The sequence below is a fragment of the Megalops cyprinoides genome, chromosome 1 (genome assembly GCF_013368585.1).
Source record: "Megalops cyprinoides isolate fMegCyp1 chromosome 1, fMegCyp1.pri, whole genome shotgun sequence".
In the NCBI taxonomy this organism is placed as follows: domain Eukaryota; kingdom Metazoa; phylum Chordata; class Actinopteri; order Elopiformes; family Megalopidae; genus Megalops; species Megalops cyprinoides.
In genome coordinates, this window is record NC_050583.1 from 52,241,283 (window position 1) to 52,263,023 (window position 21,741).

Sequence of the window (21,741 nt, forward strand, 5' to 3'; positions counted from 1 at the left end):
GCTCATCTCATCTTATCTTGGCCATTTCAGGACGTAGAAACATTTTTCTGCTATGTACCAAAATGGCTTGAACATGGTGTTCAATTAGATGTCACTAAAGATCAGGATTCTATAAAACAAAGACACTATCTTGGCCTGTTGATGTACATCTCTCTCAGCTTAGCTGATGACACAGATGATGAGGAAATTTGATGATCATTGAAGGCAGTTTTTCTTTTTATTAGTAAAATAATATGAACTAACTCATGATTACATCTTGTGGATTGCAATCACTTAAAATGTAGAGTTAGTTCTTGTTTTTTGTATTGATTTTATGTCATTTACGTGTTAATTCTTATTTCTTGTTATGATCTATAGTTGTTTTACATTTATATCAATGTTTCTGTAAACAGTCATTTATAGTTTGAAATTTGTTAAAAATGGAGGATTTTATAACTTTAACATTTCCAAGCATGTTTTTGCCTGACAGTCAACCGATTCACATTACAAAGCAATAGAATGTTCATCTGACATGGTGTTTACATGTATACAATCCAGACAATCCATACTATCACCCTCTTAACATACCTGAGCTGACAGATTTTCTTTTTGTAGGACAAGCAAGAAAAACAATTTTTTTTCAACAGGTTAAAGTTATTATATTTTATATAAAAGGCCATATCAAATTTTTCATGTCATGGTCAGGTCCTGATGACGTTTCCATACAAATTAGTTCTTAACAAAATCATGCGCAAAATTTTGGGAAAAAAGGAAACTTTGGTTGGTCCTCGTATAAGGGTCTCCCAAGGTATGTGTCCTTGTCCACGTATTTGTCTTATTAACTGCCTGTCAGTTTCTTAAGTTGTTGTTCTTTCAAATTTCCAACCTGGAGGACAATAAGGATATATTCTATTCTATTCTATTCTATTCTATCCTATTCTATTCTACCATACCATATGGCTCATTCGAAAATCAGCTACATCAAATTTCTCACCATATCTTAACAAATGCAGATAGTTGCATTTTTCAGGTTGGAAAGAGAACATTTTGCTGTTTGCAGAACATGTGCACATCCGTGTAAAAACAAAATTGCAATATTATTATGTACTACATACAAGTACACTGAGGTTTGTTTAATGCAGGTTCAATGCAAATAGTAACTCCCAGTTCAGTCTAGCATTATGGGAAATGCAGTCACAGCCCATTTTATTTGTACACAATTCACATTCAGAAATAATATTTTGTGGTCATTTTGAGGAAGCATTAATCATTATATTTTCTTGCTTATGATCTAAAAACGCTGCTGCTAAATGCCTTGTTCCCATGTGAAGAAAATAAATTAAATATTAGTATACTACATATTTAAATCTCTCTCCCCAGGCAGTTTTTGCCTGTTTTGCTATTCTTGTGTACTGTAATATTCACCAAACCATTTTTCCAGCTAATGGCTTGTTACAGGCTTGGTTTTGCATTCTGTTTGCTTTTTTGCTCTGGATTTTCATTAAACAAATTGCAGCGCGATTCTGAGGGGACCAAGGATTTTCAAACTTCCGGCAGATGAGACATTTGGAGGCGCTCAGAACTAACTGTGCTCAGCCAAGCAATCCTTTAAGAAGTTTTGACCTGTCCATGAGTCAGTGAAACTGTACGGAGAATTTACAGCGATTACTTTTCACTTTACCCCAATACTGGGAATGACGCAATAGGCATGACAGATTAAAGCCACTGTGATACATTGTCAATTAAACTAGATTTATAAAATGCCACTGCAAAAAAAATATAAAGAAATATTCTGTAAATAGGATGCGGGTCAACTGAACTTCAAGGATGATGTCATGTTCTAGTTTTCTTCTTTAATTATTACTTTGATTAGTCTACTTTTCTCCCACTTGCCTTGGCTCAGCTGGAGAGGGATTGAAGAAACAGGGAAGTATAATTACATGTTTGTAAAACATATGTATTATTTATGGGTATAAACAAACTTCATTTTTAATTCTGTATATAAATCCTTAAGAAATTATTAATAACCTGGCATTTTTTTCCCTTCTTCTTCTTGTTCTCCTCTCACCAGATGCAGTTAGTTAAAGCAGAAGACTGGCAAGGCAAAGTGCTCAACAGAGTGAACTGTGGATCAGACCTGTAGAAGTGAAGAGCATTAGAGGCAGTAAACTTCTGGAGCCAGAGGTTAGTCAGTACAAGAGTTCAGAAGCAGGGGAAGTTCCTTGCAAGGTCTGGGCACAGGAGAGGCAAGGGAATACCTGCGCCTGGAAATCTTCCCTTCTGTCAGTCTTCCCTGTACACAGCACAAGCATCTTAATATTTAATTCAGAGAATATTTATCGCGCCCACCATCTTGTCTTTTCACATGATTATCTGTGCCACAGGAACAAGACTTAAGTCACCACTATGAATCTATGCTGCCAACTGAATAGTGAGACCTGGATCAGGAGGTGTACCATGAACATAAGCTGTTTTTGTTGTTGTTGTTGTTTTTCATAGTACATGCTCAGTTTTAAAGGTTTTGAAATGACCTCATCACTGAGGATCATCATTATTTTTCATCCATAACAGTGAAATCAGCACAGAACACAGTTCCTTTAATAAACTGTAAAGAGTGATTTAATCTGCATTTTAGCCATTGTAGTTCCAAAAATGTCTTAATGTCTGTTTAAATCATGAAAAAAGTATTAATGCCTTGCAGCCTTTAATTGTATTATTTAATTTGTCACCATCAACTGCAGGGGATCAGGTCACCCCATCAGTCAAGTCAATTATTATGTTATACCTATGTTTAATTATGCTGAATATCACCTTCTGTTTCAGACTAGTCTTTAATGGCCATTCAGTCATTCTATATTTCACCTCAAGCATTGCTTTGAAAAAGATCTGTAAATAGGTCAAATACATGGGAGCCCAACTTCATAGCAAAATCACAATTCATTTTTGTGAACCCACTTACAGTTTCAAAGTTAAGAATCACAATTATTTCCATTCAAATGAATACAAGTGTTTACTAACCATAGACCTACATTTAAAAACTTCTCATTATACATAATTTCAATAAAGAAATATTTAAATTCATTTTAATAACTGTCCGTTTCACCTTGTGAAGCAGGTAATTAGGCTTTTTCCAGCAGGCAATCAAAACCAGTTATAGTAAGATACAAGCTTGTATGTTTGTTCATGGAGAATCTAATACTAGCAGAGCTGTCAACTCACTTGCATTTGGCCTGACTCTCACACTTTCTGCCTCAATCTCACACTCTCACCCTCCCTTACAAATTCTCATGCCAGATCTGATCATAGATGTTTTGTTAACTATAGTAAGAACTGGACTAGCAAGCTAAATAACTGAGATAGAAATTTCTAGTTTACTAGAGCATTACTGACCTTACTAGAATTAGTTCACTAGCTAGCTACCGTGTGAACTGGTTTAGGAGTAAAGTGGCTTTAATTAGCGACTCAACTAAACTAGTGACGTAGCTTGTGACTTGCAAGTGAAATATCAAGCCTAAAAAAGAGTTGGCTAGCTGGCTAGCGTGGTAGTAATTTAGGTAGCCTGTGAGTCGGCTTGCTGTTTGACCTGCTAATTAGCCTGCTAACAAGTTAACTGGCTCAAAATGAAAACAAACCTATGGACATAGCTATGAAAAGCATCTGCAAGTGTTCATGAGATGGTCTCAAATCTCAAAAGCTCGCCCCATTAATCTGGTAAAGCCGACAATTATGTACACAAGGGCGTGCATTATTATCAAGACAGGGCTGCAGTCCGCCTCCTACCGCTGGCATCACGGGGAGCCGATTATTGTTCTCATGAAACAGATCCATATGGTAACTTTGCATGGTCATCACATGTAAAACTCATAGGAAGTGAAGAGAGAATTCACTCTAAGCATCTAAAATCAGTTTTATAACTAGTGTTAAGTCGCTCTGGATAAGAGCATCTGCTGAATGATAATAATGTAAATGACAATAATGTTAGATGTCAGAGTATGTTAGAAGATGCAGCTTGCTAGACTTAGCTGTGCTGGTAATCACTATCTTGTAAGACATTTAAGTATGGGATTTATTATGTTATATTTCTGTGTATTTTTCCCTTTAATTTCACCTTTATTGTCTCTAAAGATAAAAAGTAACTGCATGTACATATTACTACAAATGTGTCCCCCAGACATTAGTCATTCTTGTGTGTGTGACATTGCAACACAAAATTCATAATTTGAGGATTGAAAATTGAGAATGGAGAAGTGTGAAATCTGAGACTCAGCAGACACAAAGAAGCCAGAGCAGATAAACTGCACAGGCTTTTCATCACAGAACTAGGCCGGGTTTTGGGTCCTGCTGCTGGATGTACCTAAGAGCATTTTCAAATCAATTTAATGCATTAGTTATTATTTTAGCCTTTGATTCACTTCAGAGTTCAGTCATTATTAGTTAGTCAGCAGCGAGGGTATCTTCACAGACAGACTTCTGAGGAGATGGAAATCTCTGTGGGTCAGTAGGTAGGATACCGCAGAGAGAGGAGGTAATGACTCTTGTTAAGTATTTAGAAACTTCAAGCAAGCGCAGAATAGAAATGTAAGGTGCTGCAGGGGGATATAAAATGATACAATAATGAAATGCCAATTAAGTTCAATTACTGTAATCTTATGATCTACATACTACTCAGATAATTTACAAAATATACCAGAAAATACCTCCTAAATGACCTGCAGTTTTTGTGTGTGTCTAATATCATTATTATTTTTTAATTTGATTTTTTATTTATTTTGCACTTTACAGCACATTATATGTGTATTCAAAAATACTGAAAAGCTATAATTTCAATATTGACAAGTTTTATCATGGAAATATATAGTACACCTGGAAAGTCAGTGTATGGTACTATGGTTTTCCTTGGTAAATTGATTTGAGGTGTAAGGAAACTATGGCCTGCTGGATTTAAAAATGGCAAAAAAAATCAGGATCCAAAAAAGGGGGGAAAAAGCACACATTGCTGCAATTAGTTATGTAAATTTTGATCTGTGATTTCCAAAAGTTGGCTTTCATGAAATGACACAGGAAAGGAAGCCCATTAACTAAGAGTGAGATATTCTCCCAGACGCCTGGAATTATCTTTCAGGGCAAGAGGCCTCCCCCATTTCCAATCTCAGGTGTATGATTAAAATCAATTAAATCACTCCTCCAATGTCAGCCGCAAGATTCTCCTGACAAATGAAATTATGCTGGGGTGAAAAAAAAAGAAGCGTCCCTTGCTTTCCCTGGCCCTGTCTCCGCATCACTCACATCCACAAATGAGATTAAAATGTGCAGCTCGGGGATTTCAAAGGGATATTTTCCTTAAGAACATGAAAAATCCTAGGAAGCCTATGTAAGTAGACTTGAAAGCCTCTGATGAAGAGCAGCCAGGCAGCCTTGGTGCTTCATTTAGAAGCATGGCCAAAAAAAGAAAAGAAAAGAAGTCACTGGAAGTTATTTAACCCATCTGAGATTTCCCCTAAGAAAAAAAAAAAAAATTAAAATAAATAAAAAAAAGTGTGCGGTTTCCCAAGCACTGCCTTGACACTTTTTTTTGTGTAAGCAAAGCTCTTGAAAACGCAGGACAAAATATGTTTGTGTTTGTAGTCATTTCCTGTTAGGGTGTCATTCAGCGCCGTGGCGGCACGCAGGTTGCGATTTCATCGTGTCATCGCTCGGCGTTGTTTCGTTTTATTTTCCTTCTGTTTTCCTGTCACTTTGCTTGAATGGGGGAATGTGATTAACTCGAAATGCTATGTCAACGCGTGACATTCGGCACCGAGTTCCCCCTTTTGTGCGGCTTGACAGCTGGGGATTAAGTGTTTTCAACTACAGTCGCGACACGCATCTTTGATTTATTCTTCTTTACTGTATGGCACAGACAAGTCTTTCACTTGCAATCTGATATCATTTGTTTTTAACATTTATGTATTCTGTATTGTGCTGCTGTGTCTGTGTGCTGAATGATACGCACATGGCAGATCCCTTGAAAACACAGACATATTGTGCCGTGACTGATGCGCAGAATTTCTGATCATAATTCCCATACATTCACTGCATTCATTATTTTTGTGAAATGTTAAGAGACTAACATGGCAACACAGTATTCTCATGCATTGCTGACACCCTTCTACCACTGGCTTCAGTACAGGGCCCTGTTTCTACAGCTACAACACAAATTACAGTCGCACTGAATGAATGATTTTTTATTGATTTAAGTTTGTCGTTGGGACCTTTACAAAAATCATCACTTAATGTCAAAAAGGAGGGATGGCAATGATGTGGCTTTGACATCTCCTCTAATTGGCCTAGAGGCTCTATTTGACATAACTGGGCCAATCAGAGACAAGTTTCACTGCGTGCCAAGACAGAAGCCACATCATCCTTAAGTAAGTAAATGACAATAAAGCATATTTGGTATGTAAGTAGATAAGTAAAACACAGCCCTTTTGCATTAAAAGAGTTTTAGTGTCATTCAAATGTACATTGTACTTTAGTCTTTAGGGTCAGATATCCAAGCTTAACATGCACCTCTCACCTCTCCAAATTGCTTCAATAAGCCCTATAAGTCACTCTGGTTAAGACTGCCTGGTAACAGAATGTAATAACACTCTATGCTATTATCCTGTTCACACACCCTGTGTCATTATTATGTTTGTATCACCTTATGTCATCATCCTTATGCCAAGACCTTAGGTCATTATGCAGTTTATCGTGCTGTATGTTACTTACTCTGTCATTATCCTGTTTATAACACCTTATGCCACCATGTTGTTGGTAACACCCCATGTTATAAACCAGTTTAAGATCTCACTGCATGTCATTATTCCATTCACAACACCATATGCCATTTTTTCTCTCTTTCGTCTTCTGCTGCTCCAAAGACAAGAGAACTGAGTTACATTCAGCAGCAGAAGTGGTGCTCTACTGTTGTGGAATACACACTCTTATATGCCCATGAGAGTTATGTCTACAACATGACTTATGTACTAACTTTCCTGGTAAAAAAAACTTTTTTTGCCTCATAACTTTTATATCATTGAGCGACAGCTGACAACTTAAAGACGCTGGTATTCCAGGTTGGTAAACAAGGAGAACAGACACTGTATTTCAGCTCAGAAGGTACCTCCGAACCACTGACTCAGTCCTCGATATACGTACCGAGTTGCCTAAACATTTTTTGCAACATAGGAAATTAGGGATTCTGTTCAGACGTTTTTGATGCCAAGGTCAAACAGTCTCTGTAGACTGGAACATAAACAAAGGAAAACTATTATTGACTAAGGAGGAGGTGTCTAGGCTGCCAGCCACAAGACAAAACATGCCTGAGGTCACAGACCAGGGCAGCTTTGCTATTTATGTTAAGGCCTATGTATTTGTAGTTGAGAAAGTTTGTAGTTGAGAAAGAACTGCAGATTACTGCTGGCGAAACTTAATATACGATCTGGCACACGATGAGCTAAGTGATGGCATTTGGGCCAAAGTAAAATGATGAATGCATGGTGAAGTCATGTAAAAGTGTCTGAACAAGGTATTGTCTGGGATTGCAGAGGCTATATTTCCTTTATAACAGGCTAGATCCCCCTCAGAGCTGTTCGGGCCTATTTAATACCTTATTATGTGAAAATATAGTTCACATATTGCTTTAAAATCTTGGGCTACTTCGTTGACTGACAAATTTACCTATTCTCCAATTCTGGCGATACGTTTTGACTGGTATTCTCTGTCAATCCTTATAAAAGACAGCATCCACCACTAACCCCCCCCCCCCCCACCAACACCCACCACAACCCCACACATGCATACACGCACACGCACACACACACCCGTCCGCTTAGTAAAGCTTTTGATATAGAGCCCGGCCATAAAGCTTTAAAGAAAGAAATATATTCTTTATCTACTGCCGCCTGTGAAAAGCCCAACTGAAAAATGGAGTATTGAAATGCCTAATTAGCTGACAGTGTCCAGTCAATTCAGTTTGCTAAACCTGAAGCTCACCTCTGCCGATCAGATTCCCTGGGGTTAATTCGACATGCACACTTTTTATAGCCCCTCAAGAATGATTTCTGCAGACATGGCTTATGCTGAGCTGGAATTTACCTAACTCCAGTAAGTCCATGTATCTTCTTTTATTAGAGAATTGAGGGGGAAAAGCAATGAAATTTTTATTTCTTCAGAATTTCAGACGGACAATGTGAGCTCCCTGGAGAAGGGCTAGGTCCAGCAGTAACCAGAGGAAGCCAGCAGACTCTAAAAATATTTCTTTCTCTCAGACAAATCAATGCCTGTCAGAGCTTTCGTTTGGCAACGCATACATTTTGGTTGTACATATTTCATTGTTTAAAAACGCTGTGTTTTGTGCTTAATTGTTTTTGATTAAATATGGTAATTGTGTTCTGGAATTTTAATGAAGCATACAGTACTAAATATTTTTAATAATACATTTGAATCGAAATATGAAAAACAAAAAAGCGCAACAAAATGATGGAAATACCCGCATATTACAATTGAGAGGAAAACACTGAACAGCTGCCAAAATTAGGGCAGCAGGGTCAGCCACGGCGCCAGTTTAGAAATACAGTAACAGATTTAACCCAATACTACTCTTTCTCGCATAATGTTTTCAGAGTTCTCTTTAACAAAAAAAAAAAATTCTCTTTAAAAACAAATCATAACAAATCCTCTTTTTAATTATTTTGTCCTAAGTGATAATATTCCCTTAAAGTAGTTCAAGTGCCCGATATCAAATTTCTAGCAATGAGGCCACCTGAAATTACTGTCCTTATGTTGAGGTGTCAGAATGCATTTATGGATCTTATAACCTATTAATCATAAGTGCACAGCACTGTTTTGTTTCAGATTGCCTTCATTCTAAGCAGAGCCATACCTCACAGCGTTTGTCCCGCACTTGCGCCAACACAGTGATTACATATCTAATGAAAACCTATCTCAGTAGAATTTGCAAAGTAAATGCAATTTAAATATCCATTTATCTGTCTTTGAGAGTGCCTTTTGGCTATTAGCCCATGTGAAGAAGTCCAGCCAGTCATTTTCCGTCCCCCACTCTCTCCCTCTCTCTCCTTGACTCCAGTCTGAGCAAGAGACCCTCATTTCTGTGTTCCGTTGCTCGTAGCTCATGAGATGAATAATGCAGCAACACCCACTCCTCCCTGCGACTCCCTCTCGGGCCTGGAGCGGCTAGTTCAAGTGGAGGCACTCAAGGGGCACCGCAAGTATCAGCTAACAATTATCTGGTGAATTTGTACACTTTATTACCGGGTCTCCACTGGGCAAATAGTGTCGTGACAGAGAAAGTGCCTCCCTCTTCCACTTATTTATCTAATAAGAGCAAATTAATTAGACTGGAATTAGCTTTGCTAACCGCCGACATGCCAGCTTCCCTATTGCATGATAGGGGTATTGTGGATTTCCATTATTTCCTTGCCTTCAACTGTCATGTCCCACTGCTTAGATTGACTTTGCAGGATTTTTTTTAACTATGTTTTTTGCTAAATAAAAAAAGAAAAAAAAAAACAAAACAGGGAAATTAGATCAGAATGGATTTGCAAACATCATGCCCCAAGAAAATCTAATTATGGGCTTTTTCATTATCAAACATGTGTGCAAGTTCAGTCAGAGACTGATTTTTTTCTGTTCAGTTTATCCCTAGGATGGAGTGTTGGGAGATCTCAGGGTGTCTGGACTGAACGTTGTGTAGTCCTGGCTCTCCACAGCACAGTCGTCTCTGTCCACGACTGACAGCCCTGCTCGTCAGGGAGGGAGGAGAAGACTCCCTCTCTGATTGGCTGAGAAAGGGAGAAGGTAGAATGGCTGACCAAAGTGTAAACATAACTCCTCAGAATTGCTCACGTTGTGAGAACAGGCTAAGCCAAGCCACACTCAGCCATGACCACCACACTCAGTGATAAAACAGAAACCAGAAGGCATGGTCTCTGAAAAAGACTGCATCCTACATGGCGACCACCACACACTCCACACAAATCCCACACAAACCCCACATTCAAATAAATCTTTTATTCCCATCCCATGCTTTGCTTGAGATATGTGTCAAGTATGACGACACAGTTCAGTATCAAGATATAACTTTTCTTCTTCACTCCTAGACCTGCATTTCTCTTTTTAAGCCATCTTTTTGTCAGATGGCAGGGAAGTGGCCAGGGTGTTGCAGCTAGGTCAGTGAGACATGAAAAAGCCTTGTTAGGGCTTCTGGCATTAGCATTAGCCATGCAGAGTGTTATTCCTATTACCAGAAGGGCTCTCGGTGCCCGCTCACCCCTCCTCTGCCCCCCCAGGGGTCAGATGTTAACTGGCAACAAGAGTCGCCTCGGACGTGGGTGGGGGGGAGGCCGCCACCGCAACTGACCGCCCTAAGATACGAGCGAGATCTGCTGGCCCCATCAGCGGTCGCCCCCTTCCTCGAGACCCTCCGCCGCCTCTGTGTGCTCCTCTTCCTTTGAGGGGAGCATTAAATCAAAGCGCGGCGCGCGTCCTGATGTGTGTTTAACATCCCTGAGCACTTGTCACTGATGAGCAGGGGCGGCCAGCCCCCGTGTCCTTGCTCAATTCCCCGATGTGCCATCACTTCCTTATCTGTCCACAGGGCACGGCCTCCTCTATAACCAACCACACATGCATGCCTAATAAGGGCCTGGTTCTCGTCTGCGCTCCGCCAACCGACGGGGAAACAAGCGTGCACAGTATTCTTATTCAATCAGTGTTTCTTTTTTCCTTTTTTTTTTTTGCTCTCCGTCATTCATTTATTTATACAGAACAATGCAAGAAATTGTGGCCTTCATTTAACAGTTTATATGGGATTCATTTGATTTTATTTGGGTGCTTATTTATTTATTTATTTCTCCTTGCGGGAGAAACTTGGAGGAATTAGAATGTCTCTGCCTCAGCCAGACTGTGGATTACTGGACCGTTACGTGAGATAAGCAGGGCCGGTCCGCACGTGATTGTTTTATTTTTTTTTTTCCATTTTCCAAACGCCGCCAAACAAAGGACTCCTCTTCCTCTCGTCGCGGCTCTCTCGCACACGGTGGCAAAAAAAAGATTATTCAGGAGCTTTAAATTAATTATGAAAACAAAAATATATTTTGTTCTCTCCTTTACGGCAGCTGTACACCCTAACAACGTCCTTGGTGTGCCACCCTTGTCATCGCCACAGAATGAAACGGAAATTTAAAACGTGACGAGAGAGACGGTTCCTCCAGAACTCCAACATTTTTGTTATGAGTCCCATCAAAAGAACAAAGTTCCTCGCAGAACAATGCGGCGTGTAGCCACGCACACAACTGTAGAGTGACACTTTCCTTATGTATTTTTCTACTTGATGAGCAAGTACAAAAAAACATCCTTAAGATATTAAGATAATATGTATAAAATTTTTACATAGGATTATGAGTAACCAAGCACCATTCCCACACCAGAGGGAAAGACAGAGAGAGAGAGAGATCCCTGCACATCCCATTCAACCTGCAAAGTATATGCAAAGCCATTTCAGATGTTTTTTTTACCCCTCTCTTTCCTCTCAAAGACAGCTACTGTATGACTCGAGTGCTTTCAAAACCCCAAGTTAGTTGGGGAAGACAATCAAAGTGATGAATGCGGATTCATCACTCAGGGATTGAACGCTATACAATAAAAGAGATTACTTTTGCCCAGGATTTTAATTCACATCGGAAGGATGTGACAAATATTCCCCAGACTTCACAAGCACCTGTATCAGGTTTTGAACCAGAAGGACGAAAACAAAACAGCAAAAAAAAAAAAAAAAGTGCGTCTGTGTTTTCTTCCACACATCTTTGCATAGGTTGAAGAAAGTTTGAGAGTACTCAAAGGCATTTTAAATCAGTCAAAGCCTGGGAATTGGAGAACAACACGCCCATAAGATTCTATCTCCCTTCTTGTTTGATATATCTGTGCTCCAACTGAGAAAGTACCAGTAAAATTAAGTACTGATGCCTTCTATCAAGCACTGAGGACAGCATAAAAGTCTAATTAGTGCTGAGTGCATTGGTTTGACTTCAGTCACTGGTCATCAGATGAATCTGAATGGATGGAACAATTGTTCATTTAAATCAGAAACAAATCTGAACTGTCTACTGCATGCTTGAAACTGAACAGTTCTAATTAAGGGAAAGGGGCTGATATTTGTATTAAAGTTGGCAGTGTGTTACTCCTATGTTGTTTTAATGTTATTTTGTTCCCTTCTCAACTGCCGACAGAGAATCTAACTGCATTCAAGATCAAGTAGTGAAACTCTTCATCAAGTAGCTCTATGGAAAATTTCTCCTGAAAGTCCTGGAAATCCTGGTAACGATTGTAGTCAATACAGACTTTTACTGTTCCATCTCTGAGACAGTGTTTGTATTTTCAGTAACACTACCAGAGGTTTCACTTTTGGCAACTACGAGAAGTGAACAGGCAAAACTTTCAAAATCAGTCAGAACTCTCCCCACAGCTTCAGATTGATATTGTCTGTCTGCAAAACAGACCAATGTCCAAGTGATTATTGCAAATATGTTTCTTAAAGGTCAATGTTGGCCTGTAGTCAGCTACGTGATTTTCCATTTGATCCTGCCTCTCTTCCAATTTTTTATGTTACCTGCAATACTGTGTGCATGATAAAACCAAGTGGTACAAACAGAGTATGTGCAAGTGATCCAATCCATATGAACAATGTATGGTTTAAGCATATCACTGTTAAAAGAAGAGAAATAGACCACGTTATCGTGGATTTGTAACAAATTCAATTTCACATGACTGTTCTCCTCATCCATATGCCTCCTGTCCAGACATCCAGTCTCTCCTGCAGTTGACGGCTTCAAATAACTAGCCTACAGTGATTTTGAGTCCTGACATATCAGTGAACAGCTTGAAAGTATCTGGCTGGCATGAAACATGCATACGTTCATTTAAAAGCGCTTTGTAGACAAATGCACTTGCAACATCAGCCTGAGAGGGGATGGAAGTTCTCTTTTTTGCCTTTGGTTGGATTTTGATGTACAAAAATAGGAAAGAGCAATCTTACAGCCCCACTATAGCCGCTTGTTAGCCAGATAGGTAAGCTGTTGAGCTATACACAAACGGCTACAAAAACATGATTTTAAAAGGCAGTTTCAGCACCATTTTGTGGTCCTGGAAAAAAATGAAAGATACCACCAATGGGCATTTTGAAAAAAATTTGCAAGATGAGGGATGCATAAAGGCAGGGGTCATTCGAGCAGCAATTAAATGTTTCTCCCGGGGACATTATCCACAGCACTTGTTGCGTAGTAAAATGGCTTTTTCTTGTTTCCCACATGTGTACTTTTGGAAACATTTTCATGCAGCAGAACATCTCCATTTCTTTCACTCTCTTTCTCTTGATCTCTCTCATTTACTTTCTCTGCCAGTAACTTTCTTGCTGAGTTTGAATGATTTAAAGATCAATCCATTTTAACTATAATCAATAAGATCAGATAGATGGATAGATGGATGGATGGATTTTAAGGGCAAAGATGGCAGCAGAAATTTTGAGTGGTTGCGCAAAAAATGATAACAGGTAGTTTATATATTCCTTATTTTAGTGTGTTTCTCTGTGGTTTCTGTGGTATTTATGTCTCAATATCTGTATGTGTAGTACTGTAGTGAGAGATATTGCAGACCCCACCACCCGCCCCCAACACTGCTCATTTGCTTAAGAAGTGCAGAAACATGTGAGTACTACTAATTAGCGAGTACTAATTTGCAAGATCCATCTTTTGGATCAACTATGTTATTTTATTTTATATTTTTTTTAAAGCATAAGTATTCCCAACGTAATGACCTGATGTTCCGCAATAACACGGACACGCAGTTTAGATTAAGGCCGTAATTACGAACACATACTCCTATATGTGCAATAAATCAAAATAGATGAACACTGGTGGTTTGGTGATTGAAATCATTTTCACTTGCGTGCACAGGCCCGTTTGGAGCTCCTTGAGCATTCCCACCCCAGAAAACACATTTCCTCCTCCACAGAAAAAAGCTTCGTACCAAAATGAATTTGAAAGGGTTGTTTTTTCCCCCATCTACGAACACTTTTCTCTTTTTTTCCACAAACACTGACCATAGAAAGGACAAAGGACGATAATAACCGTGACAATAAGAATAGTAATAATATAAATAATAGCGTTGGAAATAAAGGCGGTGAGCATTATTGTTTGTAGATGAGGAGTAAATGAAGTCTTCCTGCAATATCAATAACGTGATTCCCTGGTAGAGTGGGGCAGCGATCGGGGAGAGGGCTGTTTTTATAATTGCTTCACTCCCTAAGGCTGCCAGGGCCCGGGGGGTCAGAAACACTCGAGCTGGTGGAGCCCCCCCTCCCTGGGACCTCGACGGGACCAGGAGACACAGATTAATTGTCTCAGGTTCTGGGGCTTTAATTTGCAGGGAGGGAAAACACTGCATAACCTAATTAAACACTGACTTGTTTCAAATATCTGTCCAGCTGCAACCCGAAAAGCAAAATTGCACTTTGTCGCTGTGTCGTAATTGCCTCATATGCAGTCGCGGAGTTAAAGTCGGGGTTTCTTGGGGGAGGGACGGGTGAGGTGGAGGGGAGAGGAAAAGGGGGCTGGGGGCGGGGGGGCAGTCACATTTTCTCAAGTGATCAATGGTAAAAAAAAAAAGACCCAACCTGAACTCCCTAACACTACACTGAAGTATCACTGCCTCCCCAATTAAAAATTAGAATGTATCTACCTTGAATCAGAGAGCATGATGGGTAATATCAAAATACCACGGTACCATACCTTGGTTAACACCGTCACTGGCTGATGGGGGGAGGGAGTAAATGTTTCGCAGTGAAATTGCTACCCAGCTCTCATACTCAGCACGTCACAGTGTTAAAATGTTCTAATAGAATTTCCACAGAGGTCAGGAGGGGTCAATTTTAGGATAATTATTGAAATGATCTGTAGAGACATTGTGCATTAGTAGAACTGTTTTGTTTCTGCTCATTATAAATACTTTTTTTAAATTAAATACCTAAAGTATGAACAGTTGTGGACATTTCCAACATTGCTGACCAGCTTGCTGAGCATTTTTTTTGTTTTGTTTTGTTTTGTTTTTGTTTTTGAATTTTTTGATATGTTTTGCTGTTCCTGACTGTCCCATCCACTCTCCCCAAATTTTTGATCATGAGAGATTCTTGTAACCTGAGCCCTTCCTGGCAGTATTGTGCTGAGGGCTCGCTCCGAGCTGGCCGCAGACGTCTCCCGGGGGAAGGCATGGTCTCTGTTCGACAAGGTATTGATCCGTGAAACTGATGAAAGAGCCCCCATGGTCACCTTGAGCGCAGTCATGCTTCTCTGCTGCTGACACGCCGGACACTGGTGTCACCTGCGGTAAGCCAAGCAGCTCCAGATCGCCAGGGTAGTCCCTGCAGCCGCCCGGGCACCGGGCTCTGGCTCTGTGTCCAGACCGGCAGCCACCACCAGGAAAAAGTTAAGCCTGCACCTTATGGAGGTCGAGAGGAACATAAAAAAAAGCCTTCTGTGATGGCTTGGCAATCAAACGGTCAATACTGCCCAGGGCAAAGGCAAATAGCTTTTGATGTTGCACACTGGGAAAAAAAGAACTTCCTGGAAAATGGTCATTTTAGAAAATAAATTAAAATAATAACAATAACAATAATGGTGAAGTGTGTGTGTCACTTGAAGAAAAAGTCTGAAAATCAAAGCACGCAGGTAACGAAATTGTTGTGGGAAATCGGCAGTTAGGTTTCCGCACTTGCTCGTCTCTTGGAAGAGCCCTAATTATACAGTTTGTGGGTCTTCGGGGGATTTAATTACTTTGTGTGTCTGTGACAAGCGATTTCCCAGGTTTAAACGGAGGTGTTGGGAGAGCTGTATCCGATTGATCAGCGATAACGCGCTACATCAGAGGATCACAGGAAAGAGAATGAAAAGTTAAGTAGGACACCATTGGACATTCCCAAAACACCAGTCGAGGAAAAGGAAAAAAAAAAAAACGACACAGATGAACGGCAAAGACTAGAAGACCTGGGAATTAAAATAAAATATAATTAATAACTCGAATATGGAGCTTAACTGTAAGAAAGTGTGTTTTATTAGTGAGGAAGTACGTCCTGCCATGCGTTGGGGCGATCCGATAGCCTAAGGCCGCTGAGATATTAACTACAGGTACACAACTCCAGTTTTATTTTCGGTATCCTCCCTGGCTTTCTGACTCTGGGGCTTGTTGTCTCCATCCCTCCGGGAGCCGTGCAAGGGGAGGAAACGTTTAATGTGCCTCAAACTCTTGGCTGAGGCGCGGGGTTTGAAAAAGGAAGCAGTTCAGCTTGTGATCTGCGGTGCACAGCATGGGTTCCAGGTAGCAGAGTCAATGCCACGCAATTGGACAGCTGGGCCAGGCTCCACTGAGATCACAGAGCATATTGAGGTGGGGGGAAAAAAGAGCAAACTTCCCGTACTGTACTCTATCACTTTCAGGACCTCGTCCCATAACCTTGAACAGAAGATATCCCCCATGGTAAATTCAGTATTAAAAAAAAGAAGTAGAAAAGATGGAACAACGTTTATTCTCTGAGATTTTATTGTGTTTCAGTTTTTAATCTACTGACAATCGCAATGCCTCATGTTTAATATTTCCCCCGAGCTTTGTGGGGTAAAATGTCATGCCAAATAAAGAACCTTCCAGATAATTATCACAGATTAACTGGAACAAGGAAAAAAATAAACTTGGAAACAAAATGGATTCATAGACTGCAAGTGGAGATTCCTACTGGAGAGCAAAGCTCTGGTCTGTTGCAAGTCTTGGTCTAACACTCACTATAATGAATGGAGAGGGAACTCCAGACCCATAGCTCTTATAACTTGTAGACATTACTTCCAGAAATCACAAAAGCAAAGACACAGTATGTCGTTTGTTTAGACTTGAGGCCTTACACACCTCTAGACTCATAGATTGCTATTCACACTCACATTGTCCTCTGATAGAGATGTCACTTAAACAAACATATTTCTATAGGTTGCTATGAAAGTGTTGGATATTTGCCGTTAACTGAATGTGCTCAGTGTGGCAGGAACACTGAAGTCGTAGCTATGCCTTTGCCATTGTGTTGTTTTACCGGATAAAGTGCAGGTATCAAAAAGGCCAGAGCATGTTGTTTTGGCTGACACACTCCTCTGGACAGGTGGCCTGTGGTCACGGCATGCTTTGGGAGGAGACACCAAAGTGGCCCTGACATTTTCCCCGTGACACTTTCGTGCCAGAGAGGAAGAGCTGACCACTGGCCACTGACTGGGGCACTGCTGGAGTCTTCCGCCTCAGAGGGAACACACTGCCCTCTGAATGCTGTTATCTCCTGGTTTCATTTTGTCATAAAACTAAAATGACCAGCATTATACTCCTTATGGTTTTTGGGCATTTCGTTCACATTGGGAAAGATATGACCTCTCCATATGATCACATATTCTGTTGAAAATTGAATTCAACTGATGTGAGTAAATACTGAGAAAGGCAATTTAGATTGGTGTTTAACACATTAATTGCACCATGCAAAAAGAAAAGAACATAACTTCCAAAGTTCTGTCCATAAACACCAATCAGCTGATTGGGAATACTAATTACTACAAACAAATAATTTGTGAGATTATCGTGTATATTTGTGTCAGTGTTACTTCTGTTCATAAAGATTGATAGTTATGTTAGTTATGTTACACCTTCATTTTAATAATGAGACAGAGAGAGAGAGAGAGAACAGCCATGGGTGGTTATAAAGGGAACATTTTTGCCACAGTATCTGAAAGTACTCTCTATGAAAACGTAATTTTACAAACACTCTGACCAAAAAATCATATTTTCAAGAATGCTCAGAGAAATTGTAAGAAAGGTCTTGGAAATGAAAGAAAGTAGATGGGAGGCTGGGAAGGCCTGGTGCAAAAAAGTGTCCAGAGCAGTACAGATCCCCTCTCCCTGCTAACAGCTATCTGTTTGGCACATGGAGAGCAGAACTCAGCTGGGACTCTTCTCAGGATCTCTTCTCTTTCATGGGCAAACAGAGCCTCACCTGCCCCCCCCTCCAAATCCCCTCTGCACCCCTCCGTCTCGCCCTCCCAGCTGAGCTATGTTAATCAGGTGGGGGGACGCGAGACAAGACTCGGTTAATTCGACCAATTAGGCGCGAGCATTGTTTGTACCCGGCGAACATTTTGTATTTCTGCAAATGTGCAAAAGTGTAAAATTCGCCCTCCAGCAACGAAACGACAGCCGCCGCACACTGGCAGCGTGTCAAACCGCGACACGCAGTGGCCGGGCCCTTCCGCGCGCATATGTTTTGCGCGCACGTGTGTTTGCGCGCATGTGAGACTGTGTGTGTGTGTTCTACACCTCCCTCCCCCTCCCCTTCTCTCTGTGCCTCATTCTCTCTCTCCCTCTCTCTCTCACTCTGAATGCCATTCTATTGTATGGGAGAGTCAGGAGCCGAGGTCTTGGTGGCAGATGGGCGAGGGTAGCTGGGATTGGCTAATCCCAAATCTGCCGTCTCCTTGCCACACGGCAACCAAGGGAAAAGATGGAGCCAGCTGTCAAATAGAAGCCTTTCATGGTCCCCTGCACACAACAGCTGCACAAGGCCTGCCTGCTTGGTTCTAAATTATTAAACATCTTTTTAGTTTGTTCCAGCTGCAGGCCTCAATGTGTTTATGCAGCCTTTGTGCATTTTACATATGATTCCTTCTCCCCTCCTCTCATCAAAATGCTGTTTGTAAAAGTCATTATCCCATCTGTGCCCTGGTTTGGACAAAACAGCCGAAGACAAATCCAATGCGTTTCTCCTTTCCAGGACAATTTGGGAGTTGAGGATGATTGCGGTGACTGAAGACTTCGGGGCTTTTGGTGCTTTTCTCTTGTGTTCGCAAGGGCCACCTGTAAGCCTCGGTGTCGTCTTGGCTTGCTCGGGTGGGGGGTGGGGGGTGGGAGTGTGGTGGTAATAAGGCCCTTTTTGCAAGTAAGATTTCATCCTTGGAAACACACGCACGTGTGGCTTTGGAGAGAGAGACGGGAGCCCCCTTTGTCACTCTCTCTACCCCTTTTCTGAACAGTTTTAAATAATCTGTTTCTCATCACCGCCTTCCCCCCAAAGACGATACACCGGTGGCCCGTCCGTTATTCCCCCCCCAGAACAGACGGGGGGGTGGTTGTGAATATTCAGGGGGCCAGACCCACCAGTCTCCTCCTCGTGTTCGGAGCAGGCCTGGGGAGACCGGCATGTGATCCGCTGGCAAGGAGATGTTTAACAGCGGCCCCTGAGAGCTGTTCTGGGCCCCTGGCTGGCCCAGCTTGGCTATGCAAACAGTACAAATTTGCAAAAATATGAAATGTAAAATATAAGGAATACATATTTAATACATAATAAGACTTTGTTTGCTGTGACTATTCAATTAAGAACTGCTAGAATATGAAGTATATTACATATTATAAATGCATATGTGCATTTATAATATGTATCATAATATCAATTATATTTTGAATTACATAAGACAATACTCCTACAATAGCATACTTGAATGTGCAATAATTGCTGTAGTCACGTATATGTATTGTAAAACACATTTTTTACATGTCGTTAACACAGAGAATATGACTTTTTCATGAGGGCAAACTCAAGCAATCCAACACACCATCCGTCCACCTTTCAGTGTGGCGTGCTGTCTAGGTTGAAGAATCTTTAGAGGATGCGTGTAAGTCTGCTGAGATGCTGTAAAAAAAAAGCAAAAAAAGCTTGAGGCTTTTCCATGTTTGGCATCTGTTTTTTCCTCCACCAGAGCTGCTGGCAGTGAGTTAATAACCATGTTTGGGACTACAGAGAGTGCCATGACTGATTTCACAAGCCGTTCCACCATTCCCAGGTCCCCGGCGTCTCCAGATGAGCCTCTACCAGCAGTAGGGTCTTCTTCCCTGTCTCTCCAAGCCTCTCCTGGATTTGGACAGACCTGTCCATCCTTTTCCTGCCTGTTGTTTGTGGTGTTGTTTTTTTTTTCCTTTTCTTCTTCGTCAAAAGCTGTCTGCTCGTCGGTTTCAATTTGGGAGTCAAGTGCATTAGTCCTGTCAAGTCCTGTGGTGGCATCCCCCCGGAGTGGCCCCACAGTGTCAGGGCGCTGACAAGTCTAAGAGGACACAAGGAGCCTCCACGTCATCGCGGGAGAGTGCCGGGGAACCGCGGTTCCTCTGCCCCAAACCAGGTGGCTCGAACCTAGGTGTTTTTCTCACCACAGCTCCGGGAACTTCCTTGCACCCCCAGTTTCAAATCTGACTTGAAACTCAGGAGACAAAGGTCAACTGAGCTGCAACACCGGTTTGATTCCAACATCTGAAATTAAAACTGTATTGCAATGTGAAAAGGCTGTGCCAGTTGAGCGAAGTGCAGTGAATGTTGGTAAATAAATACATAAATAAATACACTGATGAAGGCAGAAAAGCCAATGCATTAGATTAAAATGTGTGCCTCACATTAGATAGATTTATGCGGAAGTATAATGTAAATAATCAGTCATGTCATTGTTTCATCTGCCCACCAATCCGATTGCCAGCGTGAGCTGTGTTTTCCTTTTCTTTTTTTTTTTTTAGTAGCTGCCAGGGTCAACACATAGTGCTTTTAATTGTCTTTTCTCTCTCGGCTGAATAGAAGACGGCAGTTTTATCAATAGTGTGATCAATTCAGAATGAACAAATTGTTTTACTGAACTAAGTATATGCAAACAGCAGTCTCTGTTCCCCAATTAAGCAGTCCCTCTCTGACCTCCACCATCACTTGTGGGACTGATCAGATGTGTTTCTTTTTTTCTGTTTGTTTTCATAAAACCAACAGTATGTGCGTTGGAAAATACAAGATTTTCACATAACTGGTCAGTGTAACAAAATGAATAAGAACAATGATGATGAATGCTTCATAATTACACATGACTGAAACTATCTAACCAGGAAAACTGAGTTAGAAACAGCAATGATTTCTTTATGTGGTGAGAAACGGAAGTTGAGTCATCAGTGACTTGTCACAAAATGTGATTTTTTTATACGCCACAAAGAAATTGTTTTGCTGCCGAGCAAGTAGCCTGGCTTTTTTTTCTGTTGACAATGTTTCTGAGAATTTTTATTGCAACCATTGTTGTACACGCCTAGCCCAATCAAGATAATGCAATGGGATGTTGCCACAGATTAATTAGTTGTATATGACCCTAGAGAGCAAGGCTGGATGTTATTACGGAAGAGCAAAAGAAACCACTGAAAGATGAATTAAACAACGCCTGATAAAATAACAACTGTGTTGTTGATTAAATGTATAAAATGCAATTTAAATGCTTACCATTTTTTTCAGACTACCAATTTATTTATCATCACAGATTAATTTGGTGCATTTTCATTTGTGTATAGGCAACCCCATTTGCTAAAAGTAAACCAATTAAGACAAAATTAAAATGTCACCCACCACTTGTGCATATGTGTTTTGTGTCTTCTTGATTTTCCAGACAGAATTTTTTTCTCTGCATTTGTCAATTTGATCTCTGGCATAGTTTTTGCTGTTAAATCTTAATAGCATTGTAAATTTTAATAATTGTAAAAGTAGATTCAAAAATGCAAACATCTGAAACAACAGATTGCTGAAGGGGTTTTGTTTGTTTTAATGGTATTTGATTTGGTGTACTACTATGTAAATGCACACGGAGC